The 14,754-nt window shown below is 44.9% G+C and overlaps 1 protein-coding gene across 2 annotated transcripts in view; it reads right to left on the bottom strand.

Moving 5' to 3' along the window:
* The window catches only part of TMCC3 (transmembrane and coiled-coil domain family 3), a 136,896-nt gene that overhangs the window by 90,519 nt on the left and 31,623 nt on the right, over positions 1 to 14,754 (bottom strand). Inside the window, exon 1 of one of the 2 annotated variants that reach the window (XM_066995031.1) lies at positions 2,233 to 2,356. The exons of the other annotated variant lie outside the window; for it this stretch is intronic. The gene's annotated coding sequence lies outside the window, so the exon portion shown is untranslated. Of the gene's footprint in view, positions 1 to 2,232; positions 2,357 to 14,754 lie in introns of those variants that run through there. 2 annotated transcript variants of the gene reach the window in all.

Genomic DNA, 14,754 nt, shown 5'->3' with positions numbered 1-14,754 from the left:
CATTGCTGTTCGCCCCCTTCCACCCACAGCAGGAGAAGACCATCCACTCCGCAGGGGCTGCAGGAAGCTCGCCTGAGCGCTGCACGTGTCCCCCATGAAATTTCACTTGTGTTCACCCAGGCCACTCAGACAAACTCCAGGAAAACAAGCATGCCCCACAGAAATAAAGACTGATCGCTGGAGCTTACCCAGCAGCAGGGCTTTCTGACAGTGCAGGAAGCAGGGCAGCTTTGCCGCGTCCCACCTGCACCGCGGGCAGCAGCCGGGGAACAGGCAGAGCGAGGAGAGGCCTAGCAGTAGGCAACGCCTGCTGTTCTCCTCACACGCCTGCTGTTCTCCTCACACGCCTGCTGTTCTCCTCACACGCCTGCTGTTCTCCTCACACGTTTACACACACACGTGACAGCAGCGCCTGAGCAGGAGGAGACGTTCCCCGGGGCCCCAGGTGGAGCAGGAAGGAGCGGGCACAGCCCTGCCCTTGGTGAAGCAGCAGCCAGGGGCCTCCGTGAGCCATCCCTGCGGTGCTCGAGGCTTTCACCGACAGCTCTGCAGCCTGACGCCTGAACACTGGCAGAGGGAAAGAGCTCCTGCACTCCCAGAAGTCAGTCACCCACATCCACCTCACCTGATCGTTTGAACTACCCTGTGCATGTTCACCTACGCAACCCAGAGGCTGCAAACTGTCTTATTTTTCAAACGGATTGGAAGTTGTCTTATTTATAACACTGCAAGGTGGCCGTAGTTAAAATCCCCTTGATTACCAGTGGCCACGAGAGGGCTGACCTGGGCTGTCCCTGTCTCAGACCCCGCTATGGAAAGTCAGGCTGGGTGCACCCCAACTGATACTGGGATGGAGCAGGAATCCCCACTGGGCTTCCCAGCTCCCAGTGCTTCGCTGCTCTGCATTTAAAAAATAACAATAAAATATTTTTCAAAATCAATTTTGCTTGCCTGTGTGTTTTCTACTTCTGGTTTTCTTCCCTGAATTGGGAAAAAAAAAAACTGAATTGTTTTCCCAGCCCTTACTCACTTAACGTCAGCTGCTTTCTGTCCTCTGCATGCATTTGTTGCTCACATAAACTACTCCTATTCCTCTTTGGGTTTGCTTGTAAAAAACCAGCCTTTTCCCACCCACAAAATGCATTTACTTCATGTGACCATGCTGTCAGGGGATACTGTGAAATAACTTGTTCCACTTTCAGTTAGTGTCCTCCCTCCGTCTCGCAGAACAACACCCCCACCCCTGAAGCACCAGGTTACTGTACTGTCAATTGCTATTCAGGATTTAAAGAAGCCCTTAAATCCCAAAGTATGTTCTCTTTCTGAAGTAAGAAATGTCGTGTTGTCTTCTCATATAATCAATACAATAAAAATGGGGTATCTTGACTATTGTAGCAGGTATCAGAACAAAAAAATATTCCATTAAAAGGAATCAATAACTCTAAATGATTTTAACCAGCTTTAAAAATTAGTGCTAGATAAAACAGGCCAAGACCCACTCTGATAAATTTCTTGCTCATTTATAACACTGTGTTCTGTATCTGGGCATTCAAGTCAGTGCCAGTGAAACTGGTCTCCTGGGCCAATTTTTCCAAAGAATATGATAACAGATTCATAAGCTGAGTCAACCGCTAACTTGAGCAATGAATGCTCAAGACTAGCCCTTGCAAAACAAGAGATGAGTGAGGAACATGACAAATACATATAGAACACCGTAAATGCAAGTCTTTCTCTGCTTTTCCAAATGGAAGGAAAATTGTGAGGTACTGAAGCCAAACTACTGCATTTGCCAGCAAGTGCTGCAAACAAGGACTAAAGCAATGCTGATTGACCTATTTTCTGATCTTGCATGAACATCAAAAGTACAGCAACTCCCGTAAATACTGGTATTATCACATACAGCTCGTGTCATACCATTAATCACTGGCAGCTATTACTGCCAAATGCCTGACAGTCAGGATGCAAACACAGTCCGTCCTACGTAACAGCCACCTCTGCAGGCTGACTACTGCTTGTTTAGCACACACACGGCACGGCTCACTTGTGAAGGCAAAGAGTAAGGCTGCTCTAAAAGGGCAGGAGGCACAGTCAGACTAAAAGCTGCTGGAGGATCTGGAGAACATCTTGATTCTCAGACCACCACCGCAGCAGACCACCTAGTCGCGGCTGGAAAAGCAGATAAAAGCAGTATCTAATAGAGAAAAGTTGTTTTCCGAAAGCCAACAGCATTACCTAAGCAGTCCAGAAGGACAGTGCTCTTCCACCACGGCAAACTGCTGGAGAGGTGGATGTTTTCAGCCTGGTTGTAATGCTTGTATGAGTTATTCCCTGGAGAGAAATGAAAGCGTGAGCTGAGACGATAGGGCTGCTTCAGTTTCTGGAAGTGCAACCCAGCCGTGGTCTGTCTGCTAAAGATAGCCCGAGAGTCTTCCTCAAAGCCAGACTCCTCTGCACACACAGAGCGGGCGTGAAGGCAAAGCCTCTCGCGCTGCCGGAGCACGTCCTGCCCAGCACTGAGCTGACACCAGGTATCAGCCTGCTCGCCCCGGCTGTCCAGGACGTGCAGAAGGTGCACGAGGACGTGCAGTGCCTCCACTTTTCCTGAAGGCTGCTCTTTCAGAGCCAAAGCGTGTGAGCAACCTTTCCTGTATGAGTTTTGGTAGCTGAATTACAAGGTTGGGGTCCCAGCAGGAGCACACTGGAGGCAGAAACTGCAAGAAGGAGCTGAGTTTACTCTACTTCCAGTTGTGCTTTTTTTCTTCGTAAACATCACTAAAAAGCCTGCAAAAATATGTAGACTGGTTTGAATTTTCATTGCAAGATTTGTAAGGCCAACGAGAGAAAGATAAGCCCTTTGCTCCTCCTCCTGCCTACCCAGCCACACAGCCGCTCGCTGGAGGAAAAGCCCGACAGACACGAGTGCTCGCAGACTGCAGATGCCCTGAGCTCTCACAGGGGTAGACCAGCTGTGTCTCACTCTCAGGCTATTACTCAGTTTATTCTTTTGTTCTTATAATTTGACTAATGCACTTCTAGATCAAACAAAAGAGTAAGGCAATTGTCAGTGTGCTGCACTGAGGAGCAAGCTTCTCTGGAGGAGTACAACCAGCGGCTTGTCTTTGTTTTTCTTTTTTATCAGACTATTTTTCTCCAAAACCCTCCAGGTCTTATCTTCCCGGCCAGATCAGCCCTGCTCCCTGCATTAGCTGCATCCAAGAGGCACACCCCACGTAGCTGTCCCACTTCTCCAGCCTCCTCACGTCCTCAGGTGGATTTGTTGCACTCACACAGAGCAAACACGTACTCTCCGGAGCACCACACAGAGCTGCCAGCTCACCAGTGAGACCGACGCTGTTTATTCAGCTACTGTTGTTACACCCATTTCGGCTGTTCAGGCTGCCCTTTGCAGACAGCAGCCTGTGAAGAGGCTTACTACCAGCTGTGAATTTGTCCCTGCCTACTCTCTCCTTACTTGCACCATGATCGGGAGAGGTCCAGAGGAGCCTGCTGTGCAAGCCAGGGGGTCACACACCAGCAGGACAAGCAGGAGGGAGCTCCTGTTCCCCTCGAGCTGAGCCTTCACTTCCACAAAAGCAGGAGCACATGCAGACAGGAGGGGAGAGATCCAGGCTGCCCTCCAGAGACCAGGGAGAAGTTTCTTCTGTAGTCACATCACAGGTATTAAAATTCCCTGTCCCTCCTGAGGTTACTGGAAACATCATAAATTTTGCTCTTGATATTCAGTGTTCAGATCTTATCCTGCTTAATGAGGGTCAACTGGCTATTAGATACATCTCTCTTTTCAAACATCAAATGGAAATCCTGGAGCATACATTTAAAAAAAAAAAAAGGCTTTTTTTATTTAAATAGTCTCTAACATTCAAAAGGAATTAGATAACAGCTGTAATGGACCCACCTACTCTCGATCCTTTCTGCTGCCAGAATGTTTTGTGTAATAAATCATGAGAGCACTACATTACTCTGCAGCTAAAAATGGAGCAGTCAGGAGGCGGCACAGAGCTCCGCACACAGGATACAGAACCGTACTCAATAACATCTGCGCTTGGTCTGATTTTCAGCTTCCTCAGCTGGGATAAGGAGCCCAAATGAGGGGGGAAAGGTTCATGGGGTGATTACTGCACAGGCTGACTTTTAAGCCTTTTTCCTTTCAACCTCGCTCTCATCACATTTTGATTTAAGCTGGACTCACTCCTGGAAAGGTCCTGCTTAGCAGAACACTGCGGAAATCATTTACATTTCCCCAAAGCCAACACAGCTGTTGAAGGGTAGAGAGAGAGCAGCTGAATTACCGGATGCAGTATAACCCCTCCTCATTTCAGAGGGGTTAAGATCAAACATGTTCCTCCAGACCTGGAGAGGAAGCTTCTGAAAAACTGGTCCTGCTAGCTGCACAGGGGATAAAATAATGATTTACCATTTATAACAAATACCAGGCACTGAACACAGCGATGGACTTGATGGGACATCTCATTCCTGCTGAGAGCTGACACATTATTCCAGCTGCGGCCCTGCTGTGGTTTAACCCGGCCGGCAGCTCAGCACCTCACAGCCGTTCGCTCACCCTCCCCGCGCTCAGCGGGATGGGGGAGAGAATCAGAAAAAGGTGAAAGCTTGAGGTAAATACAGTTTATTAGGACAGAAAAGAAAGAAAAAATAACAATAACAGTACTACTAATAACAATGTGCACAAAACAAGTGATGCACAATGCAATTGCTCACCACCCGCTGACCGATGCCCATCCCATCCCCGAGCAGCGGTCCCCCCACTCCAGCCAGCCCCCCCATATTAATTGCTCAGCATGACTCCATAAGGTACGGGACATCCCTTTGGCCAGTCTGGGCCAGCTGTCCTGGCTCTGTCCCCTCCCAGCTCCTGCTGCACCCCCAGCCTGCCCGCTGGCAGGGCAGAGCGAGAAGCTGAAAAGTCCTTGGCTTGGTGTAAGCACTGCTCTGCAACAATTAAACCATCAGGGTGTTATCAACATTATTCTCATCCTAAACCCCAAACACAGCACCCTACCAGCTACTAGGAGGAAAACTAACTCTATGCTAGCCAAAACCAGGACAATCCCAACGCCCAGTCCCAGGCACCCTAGACACAAATAATGCCTATTTGCACTGAGCAGTGTGGCTACGTGCGATGGCAGGCCTCCTGCGGGCTGCTGGCTACAGAAACCAGGCTGCCTTGGCCATGTTAACCAAATGGGTCAGCTGAGCTTCTGCTAGGTGAGCAGCTGAATTAAACCATCTCCAGGGGTAGTTTGTAACAAGAATAAGAAGTTGTGGTGTCTGCTAGAGACATGTCTGGAGAACAGGCATGAACAGCTTTGTGAGTCTCTGAGAACAGTTTTAGTTAAAAAGCTGAATTTTCTAGGTGGCCAAGCAATCATCCCAGAATCCCAGCACTCGCTTAAACTTGGATAAAGCAGGACGTTTCAGCTGTTGTCAGTGAAAAAGCTTTTGGACAGATTCATACCAGGGAACCAAAAATAATAATAAATAGAAGTCCCACTGGATTTAAGTAGTCCTACTGTCTAGGAACTGAACTTCAGTGAGAACTGAAACTCATGAGGAGCAAACAAAAGTGAAACTGGAGGTTGTTAGTCCTGGGAGTTTTAACTCCCACAGCTGCTGGTAAGTGCATGGACCTGCTATCAGATCTCTGACAGGCTTTGCTGCAGCACGTTAACCATGTAAATAACCCCGTGCGATGCAAAGACATCTTCAGAGCTGTCTCCATGTCCAGATGGCATTGCTCTTTCTAGTCCAGTCTGCTAGACGTCAGATCTTAAGGCGACCTGGCAGGCTACTTAGATCTTCCACTCAGATGTCTCCATGCTTTCTCCTGCGACTGATTTACTGGAACAGGAAGAAATGAAAAGCAAAACTCAAAACTGCTCCTTGCAGATGTGCACAAATTGCAATTACTCAAAGAAATCAAACGGAGCCACCTCATTAAGAAGAGATCAAAAATGTGAGTACCTCTTCTAAAAAAAGAAGAGGAAAAAGATGAACAGTTAATAAGTGACATGATCTGAATTAATATATACTAATGCCAGGAAGACTATTATGCTCACCAGCCAGCCCATACTGCATAAATCCAGCCACAGAAAGCCTCAGGACTTTTCTGTTTCCCCTGAATTATATTTAAGTCTACACAGAGGATTTCGTTAAGCACATACTGTATTATAAATGAAAACATTTATAAAACTGTAAATGGACTTCTACTTTAGATCCCAAGTTCCTCATTTTAAACCATAAAAACACTTCTAACATTCTTCAAGTTTGAGAACAAATAAAAACTCCAGGATCCCAAGACCCACACCCAGCTAGTCGATAAAGCTGATGCTAAATTCCAGCAAGGATATTGCTCAAATTTAGGAAAATACACAAGTGCAGTAGAGCAACAGAAAGCACAGCTGGGTGGTGGCTCACTCTCTCTTCTTCCCTGCTCCCTTCCTCCACTGTTTGTCACCAGAGCCCCAAACACAGCAGAGGGTCTTTCCCCTATCCTGCACTCCTTCAGCTTTATTAGTTAGGGACACAACCAAGGAAGATGGTGTCATTGCCTACACCTGCAATTTTTTGAGCCCTTCTCTGCGCTCTGTAAAACCAGCAGACTTGCAGAAGATCCGATCTGCTTTCTGCCAAACTGCTTGGCATTCCAGCCACAAACCGGCACCAAAACGTAATCCCTACTGAGGAGACTCTGAGTGACAGCTAAAACATACCAACGGGACTTAGCTCACTAGCACTTTCAGTCTGTTTCCTACCCAACTACATTTCCCTTTTTAGAAGTACTTTTAACTCTATTTCCTGTAAATACATTCCCTGTGCTGTTTTCTGTCAGGTGTCTTAATCAGGTTTTAACTCCACGGCGACATAATGACTTAAGTGCCGCGTTTACTCTCCAGCTAGGAGCCACCTTGCTAACTGCTTCAGTCCAAAGCGTATTAACACTGCAGAGCACTCCCTCGCTTGAACTCTTAACACGTAACGGCCAATTAATGCTAAAGCACTGACCGTGGACGACAGCATCACGGCCCATTTTGATTTACTTGTATAGAGTTCATGTTGACATGCCCGTCTATTTCCAGCAGGTATTGCTAACAAAAGGGACAAGGGGAGTTCCTGGCACAGGCATTGCCCTGGCTGTGAGGGTGGAAGCAGGAGATGCCAAGCCAAACTGAGGCTCCAGGGACTGACAGTCTCTTCTTAGCTCAGTCCCAGGCTGCTGTGCAACCCACCGGTATTTCTCCTAAAGACCATGGGACTACAGAAATCCCTGGAGGCGCCGTGATCTCCACGCACAGGGGCTAGAGTGGCTCCACAGCTATCAAACCACAACGGGATGACCTGAGAATACAAACTCAGTTGTCGGGGTAAAAAAATCTACAGCAATGGTTAAGTTCTGGAGACAGACTCCAAAGACTGTCAAACAAATTTACAGTGCAATTCTTTTACAGAGGTAGAGGAACAAGAGAGAAAAGAGCTAAAAAACAGGGCTGAGGGAGGGAGGCAGGAGCTCTGTAAGGCTGAGGTCTTTGTAGGCACAAAAAAAAAGTTCACTAATTGAGTTCTGGTGCAGGAAGAACATGCTGAGTCCATAATGCAGTCTCTGCTCGAAGGGATGGGTTGCTCCTAACTTTTTCCTGTCATGATTTGTTTTCTCTGTATTTTTGTTGTTCATAATAGGACCTTTTAGCTCCTTAAGGCATTGCTCTAGTTAAGGGTTGAGATCTGCAACCTAAGGACATTGTATCGTGCGTAACCACTGTCTTAGACAGTGCTGGAGCATGAACTCAATCACGTACCTAAAATCCAGCAGCAACAGTGAGATTAAATACTGCCTCCACTGAGACATGTTTTGCAAAATATCTTCTACTGAGGATGTATTTTGATTAAAATATGATGGTTACCTCCATGCTATGGACATCTGGTCTATTATTCTAAAAATAATTGAACTATTTTTCTTCAGTTCAGGAAGTTTAATTTTATTAAGTGACTGCAAAGCAATGTAAAATATTCATAAGCAACTCAAGAAGACTGCAGGCTAATATTGGCACTGCCAACTTGCACAATAAAAGGAAAGATTAAGCTTGTTGTCTTAATTGCACTTGTGTAATCAATTTATTTGGATACTGAAGAACAGAATAAAATGGTGCTGTCATTTAATTTAAACAGTAACAAAAATTCACATTTGGACTTCTAGCTAAGAAGCCATAAATTACTTGCACTGCTCACAGTACAACGTTTGTACTTTTGCTAGAAATAAGTAGCTTAATGACATCCAAACAAACCAGTCAAAACAGGGAAACAAAATGAAAATCTATTTTAATACTCTTGCCATTTTAACACGCCAAAAGTTAATTAGTGATATTAACATTTGAGTCTTGAGGCCCAAGCCAAGGTTGGTTTCAACTGCTTTAGACAGCATGCAAAAAAAATTTTAGCTGCACAGCAAGGCCAATCAAGGCAGAATATCAGTATTTTGAGAAATGGCTGAGGGCAGTCCCTGAGATTCAAGACATTGTTTCAAGAAAACATGCAGGATATTTTGGATTATATTATTATTTAGATATTACTTAGATTATTTTTCTATTATTTAGATATTTAGATATTATTTCGATTATTATTTCCAATGTTTTTGTCTTTTGGTTTACTGGTCTCTTAATTCTTATTCTTCCAGCTTTTTCCTGTATCTTGAGAAACTACAAATGGTATGTAAAGGTGAGAACTGAGTATAATCACCCCAAAAAGAAGTCACTCTAAAACCAGCACAACGCAGTGAGTGTCCCTGTAGGTGCACGCTGCTAGTTAGACAGCCAATCTGTTCAACCGATACATTCAATCTTCATGATGCTCAGTGGGTAAAAAAAAATGGATCTTGTAATAAAGTTATTGCATTCAATATTTCCCATAACATGATGCACATGATTTACTGATGCATCTCCAGGAGGCTGCAAGAGAAAAAAGCAACCTCAGTCCCTCTAAATGCCAACCGCAGCCTTACAGACAGAGCTTCCTTCACAGGATGGGAGGGATGGAGGCAGCTGCCTGCAGTCCCACTTGGCAAAGTGGGGCCCAGCCTCAAGAAATTAGGAAGCTAAATCTTGAAAGAGGCAAGTTCTGGCGTCTCCCGGCTTGGGTTGGCTGGGAGAGGAGTCATCTTTAATTCTACAACTGGGCTTTACTGTTCCTCTGGCTTTTTCTGATCCCCTCAAACTGATTTTTGCAGCTGCCAGGGATGGAGGCTATCACGCCAGCGTGGATGGAGGCTAGCATCACGGCAGACTTCAGTTCAAGTGTCTGCTGAAAGGCTATCAGAGCTGATGTTCTCCCTCCCGTTGGCATGCAGACAGGCTTTCAACTAAAGCAATGCCAAATATGCACAGAGAAAGCACCACAGTGACTGGATCAAGGTAAAGAACTCAGAAGCCAGCTCAGACAGCTCCATGGCCACCACAGCCTCACCAATCCAAATGAACAACCCTAAAATGCAGCCTCTATAGAAGACAACAAAGAAAACAAAGAAAAACAACCAGAAAAACGTAATGGTAAATACAGTGACCAAGTTAAGACTGGGTTTTCTCCTTGCCTGGAAAAACTCCAACAAGATCACAGACTGTATACACTAGTCAGATCCCAACTGAGGCTGTATTAGGATGGAGCACGTGGAGATCACAGCAAAGCCTGTCAGAGTTCTGTTTTGGATGTCACCGGCTCAACAGAGCTCTGTTTTGGCCAAACCGTGGGACAGGCTGTCCAGAAAGTCTGTGCAATCTCAATCCTTGGAGATACTCAAAACTCAGCTGCAAAGAACCAGAGCAACCTGCTCTGTCTGCTTTGAGCAGGAGGAGGGAATAGAGACATCCAGCAGTCCTGTCCAACCTACCTGACTTGGATTCATCTCTCTTCTAAAACCAGCGAGCTGAATCTCTGCAAGATATTAATGTGAAAAATATAACCAAGGTAACCGTTGAAGGAGGTTATATTTGCTAGGGTAACCGAAAATTTGCCAACTGAAAATTCTGAGGACAGACGAGAACAGACTGAGGTTTCATTAACTCCTGCTCTGCTGCAAACCAGACCAGTCATTTACAGTTCACCTTAGGCAAATGCTATTTTAAGAAAGAGGCTCGAAACTTTTAAACTAAGTATGACTTCTGAACAGCAATAAAAACATTCTGAAGTGCCTCGTGCTTAGCGAATTCCTTTATCAATTAGAGCTCAATTCGGCTCTCATGAGGTCACAGTCCACCCATTAATTTTAGTGCAATTTGGATCACGACCTAAATTAGCTGGCTGATCAGCCTGTCTTCTTAGTCTCAGCATTCTGGATAGTCACGGTCATTATATTTTTGGCCCAAACTGATTACAGATAGAGACCCTCTCAGAGCATTCCAATTTTAGAGAGGTCTCCATGTTTTTTTCAGGAGGTTAAGTGATTGCATCAATGCGCCCAGTAAATCATTGACTTCCAAATGCATTTAGTTGCTCTCTGTTGCCTGAGTTCATCCACCTAACTTGTTTTATCTTACTGTGGTACCTAAATTGCTACCCGAGTGCTCTCTATATTCTGTGCAAAGAGAAATGAGTTAGCGTTTAAAACTTAAAGCTACACAGAACTAATTTGGGCTGATGTATCTAGAACTCCCTGTAGTGACAACCACAGACAGATCAATCCTTTTGCGTTGAGGACTCTGCTTTCTGACTCCCCCTATTTTGAAAAGTAGACTACCACATTTTTCACTGCCATAATAATTCACTAAATAAAGGACACTGTATTCACTAGTGGTTATTGAACGAAAGCTTGCCAGGAATCTTCCTTCCATCAAAAGTATAGATGGAAAAGACAGTTTGTATAGAAATGCAGATCATTCTGGTCTTCTGCTGTAAAAATCGGAATGAAATAGATGACTAGTTAACTCCACATAAGAGATGTGGTGGACTGTGCTCGGGAATTTCCATTCAGCAGAAAACTTGCTGTCTTTCTGGGAACAACAAATATGCCAACTGATCAGTAATTTCCTGACCCCTCTCAGCTTCAGTTCACAGGAAATATGGAAACAGTGGAGGAAGCAAGCTGTCTTTGCAAGCACCCGGAAGGTTTTGCAGTGTTAAGAAAAAGATAATGTGGGTTTATCAGAGAGAGACCACGTCAGTCTTCCTCCAACAGCAGGAAAAAGGCCCTCCTTGGTACAAGAGAACGAGGAGACTGTCTGCATGTTCAGTTAATGTACAGCTTTTCTGCACTTTTTCACAATACAAAACTCCAGCAAGAAAGCGTTTCTCAATGGTTCACTGCCAAACAGGAATGATGTGCCTTGGGATATTCTCCTAGGTCTCCAACGGGATAGCGACATAGAGAACATCCACTTTCTATACACATTACAGATAGCATCTGGAAGGGGCTGTGAGCACACAGGAGGACAGAATTAGAATTTAAAAGGATTTGAGAAATTAGTGGAATTTCCACCAATTCTAAATACCATGCTATACAGTAAGAACAAGTGAAGAAGAGCACACCTGAAAAGAAGCTGCGTAATACAATATGCAGAGCGGGTACATACACAGCAGTTCCACCAGAAAGGATATGCAGATAGATAGGGTCATAAATATGCATCCATGCCATTCTGTTGCAAAACAGACAAGTGAACGATGACCCTAAAATAAACCTTACACTGTAGTCTATAAACCTTCTGTTTTACTTGTAGGTGTTAATGCTTCACCATGAGCGCTGCACCCGGCGTGGGCACCGCACTTCTCAGGAAGCACGGACTGCCACAGAGTGGCCAAAGAAGGCCCAGGGTTCAAATCATCCCACTCAAAGCACGGCTTAACTCCTTGCCTACACCTTTTAGTACAGCCAGAGCAAAGAATGACCTCGAAGCTCTTCTCTCTGTCCCAGATGAACTGATTGATGCAGAAAGGACAGGGAGGCACAGCAGCGGTTCAGTGACATTACAGCTTCTATTTCAAAGTGACAGGGAGAAAAAAAAAAAACAGATGAAAAAGAGAAGGAGGAGTAAAAGTGGCATACTCAAAGAGACAAAGCAAGCAAGCCAGTGGAGAAAGAGTTGCTGCTAATTGGAGAAAACCCTGCATTTGACAGTCCTCCAGGGTCCAAATGCACTCACCAGTGATTCTAGCACCAAAAGCACTCTGAAAGAAATATAAAAGCATCTCTTTTAGTGTTAATTAGTATCAACCAGGCACACTGAAATCAAAAGCAGCAGATGTCTTAGAAGCAGAAAGGGACTTCACAGGGACCCATGCTTCTTTGTTGTACTGCACTTGTATGTGAAAAACAGAGAGATTCAATAGATTAGCCTCGACATTTTCCTATTGAGAGATGCTGCAGATAACCTGTGATTTCAGCTCACTAAATGCTTGGGAAACACTGTACCTGAGGAGAAGGTGAGTGAGAGAGGTTAAGTGCTGGTTCTGAAACCTCAGCTCCTCAGGAGTTAAGTTATGGAAACGTCCAGAGAAGGTATGCTTACCTCTGACCAGAGAACATCAACCATCCCTGTTTCAACGTCAATGCCTGTAGGAAGTTAAGGCTACCATGCACTGCCTCTGAAAACGTTTTATGTTCACTGTTTTCAGGAAAACATGAAGCCTCTTTGCCGTGGGCCAGCTCTCCACAGCGGCAGCTGCCTGCTCTCTCCAGCCAGGGCCCGGCCGCGGGGCTGGCTGTGCTCCCTGACCCAGGGCAGGGACACGGTGAGGAAAAGCCCCACACCAGCCCGAAAGGGCCCTACCTCCTGGTCACAGGCCAGCCACCACTGCCACCTCTGATCTGCGTTCATGTCGGAGCTGCCCTGCCTGGTGCCAAGGCTCCTCCGTGGGGTGAGGAGCGGGCTCCCTCCTCCCGCCTCGCCATCCCTCCCCTCCCTTACACAAGCTAAGGTGATCCAGAGGCCACGGCAATTTCAGTATGAATACATGTCATACAAAATATCTGCTGGCTCGCAGGCCCTTTTTGTTTGCTTCAGATACTGCTGCCTGATAAGGAAAGCAGAACCACTTTAGCCTTGAGAAAGGACTGCGCTTACAAAGGCCTCTCCATCTCCCAGTCCCTACTGACGCACGCCTGGGCTGCAGGACAAGCACAAGCCCTCCTTCAGGTCGCCGTAGGGCCAAAGAGAAGGGTTTCAACCTTCGGCGTAAAGCAGTATATTTATTATACACTTGCCATCAGTACACTTCTAGTCAAATACACAAAATTAAATTTCCTTATGGGCTTTCTATTTGGATGAACATTTTAAGGACAAATGAGGGATGAACCAAGAAATAAAATATAAGTGAACATTGGTAAATTTTAAAAACAACTTTCTTTCTCATGGTGTTTACCAGCACAGCCATATGAAGCTTTTAGGACTACAAGATGAATATTGTTCACAGGGCACAGGAGATGGGGGAGACCACAAGGCCTTCTGTCTCTTTCTCCCCAGCTCTCCTCCCCGTTAGTCAGCTCTGCTGCCTCGCGTAGTAGCTGCATGGGTGATACAGGTTTGGGAAGGAGGTCTGAAAAATTACAGAACAGAGAAACATGCAGAATCTGCTGGGATCAAAAGAAACCCAGCAATAACCTACCGAGAGCATACAGATTCACTGAAATGAGACTATGTGCTGTGATTTTCCATCGGTCCTCTCAACTGATTGCAGCATTTGATATATGCAAGCAAGATCCTCAGACGAAGGCAGACGAACACAACTCATTTCTTCCAGCATTTGAAAGTCATTAGGATTAGAGCACTGCATGCACCAGAAGCATCAAATTAAACACCCCTCACAAGATCAGCCCCCACCATCCCCCAGGGTTTTGCGAATTAACACTGCAAATTAAGTATTTTAGCGAAAGAACTTTTAATTTGTTTTCTTGGTTACCAATGATTTAATTATGCCTCCTGTTAAAACACAAGATGGTCACAAGTTCTCTTTCTTGAATAGCTAACAAAACTGTACCTCAGGAAGAAATATTTTCCTACTCCATTTTACGACTGCAAAATTAGGATGTGAATGGAGGCTACTGGTTAGTACAATGTTAGGTCTCTGAGAGAATGCTAAGCCTTTTAATTTTTTCCTGTTAAAAAATATATTAAATATATAAATATATTAACAGATTCAGACAGAAGACAAACCAGCCTACAGAGTCCAGGTATTGGAAGTAATAAGTGAGAACAATACCTACGGGTTGTTAGGTTTTGCATGAAGTTATTTTGTGGCACCACATTTAAGGAATCTAAAATTCAAATTAAAACTTATACTTCTCTTCTTTGTTAATAAGTCTGTTAATAATACTTATATTACCAAGGATTAGTAGAAACTGTAGGAAAGTACATTTGTTAAACAATCAGAAGTAGCAGGAAAGTGAAAAAATGCCACAGAACTGACTTTCAAATAATTGTATTCCCCTGCACTGTAGATCAAGAAATTCTCTAAAATCAGACTCCCACCCTACCAAGCACTGCATATATTGCTAAATAAAAGCATTCAGAAGCACAACATGGTCTAAGCAAACTTTTACGATATTTTGATTTGATGACAAAGACAGATAACCTAGAACACTGTGACAGCACAAGAACCAAGAAGCACAGGATAAACAGGACCTGTACGTTTGCCAATTGACGATCATCATCAACATAAATTGTAATATTTTGGCTTAGGCTTGCTGGACTTATTTACAAAGTAAGGCAATTAATACCAGGAGAATAAATCCGGGGA

This window comes from Anser cygnoides, chromosome 1 (assembly GCF_040182565.1).
Source record: "Anser cygnoides isolate HZ-2024a breed goose chromosome 1, Taihu_goose_T2T_genome, whole genome shotgun sequence".
Lineage (NCBI taxonomy): Eukaryota > Metazoa > Chordata > Aves > Anseriformes > Anatidae > Anser > Anser cygnoides.
Note: the sequence above shows the minus strand (reverse complement) of the source record. Positions and strands in the feature narration are given on the sequence as shown.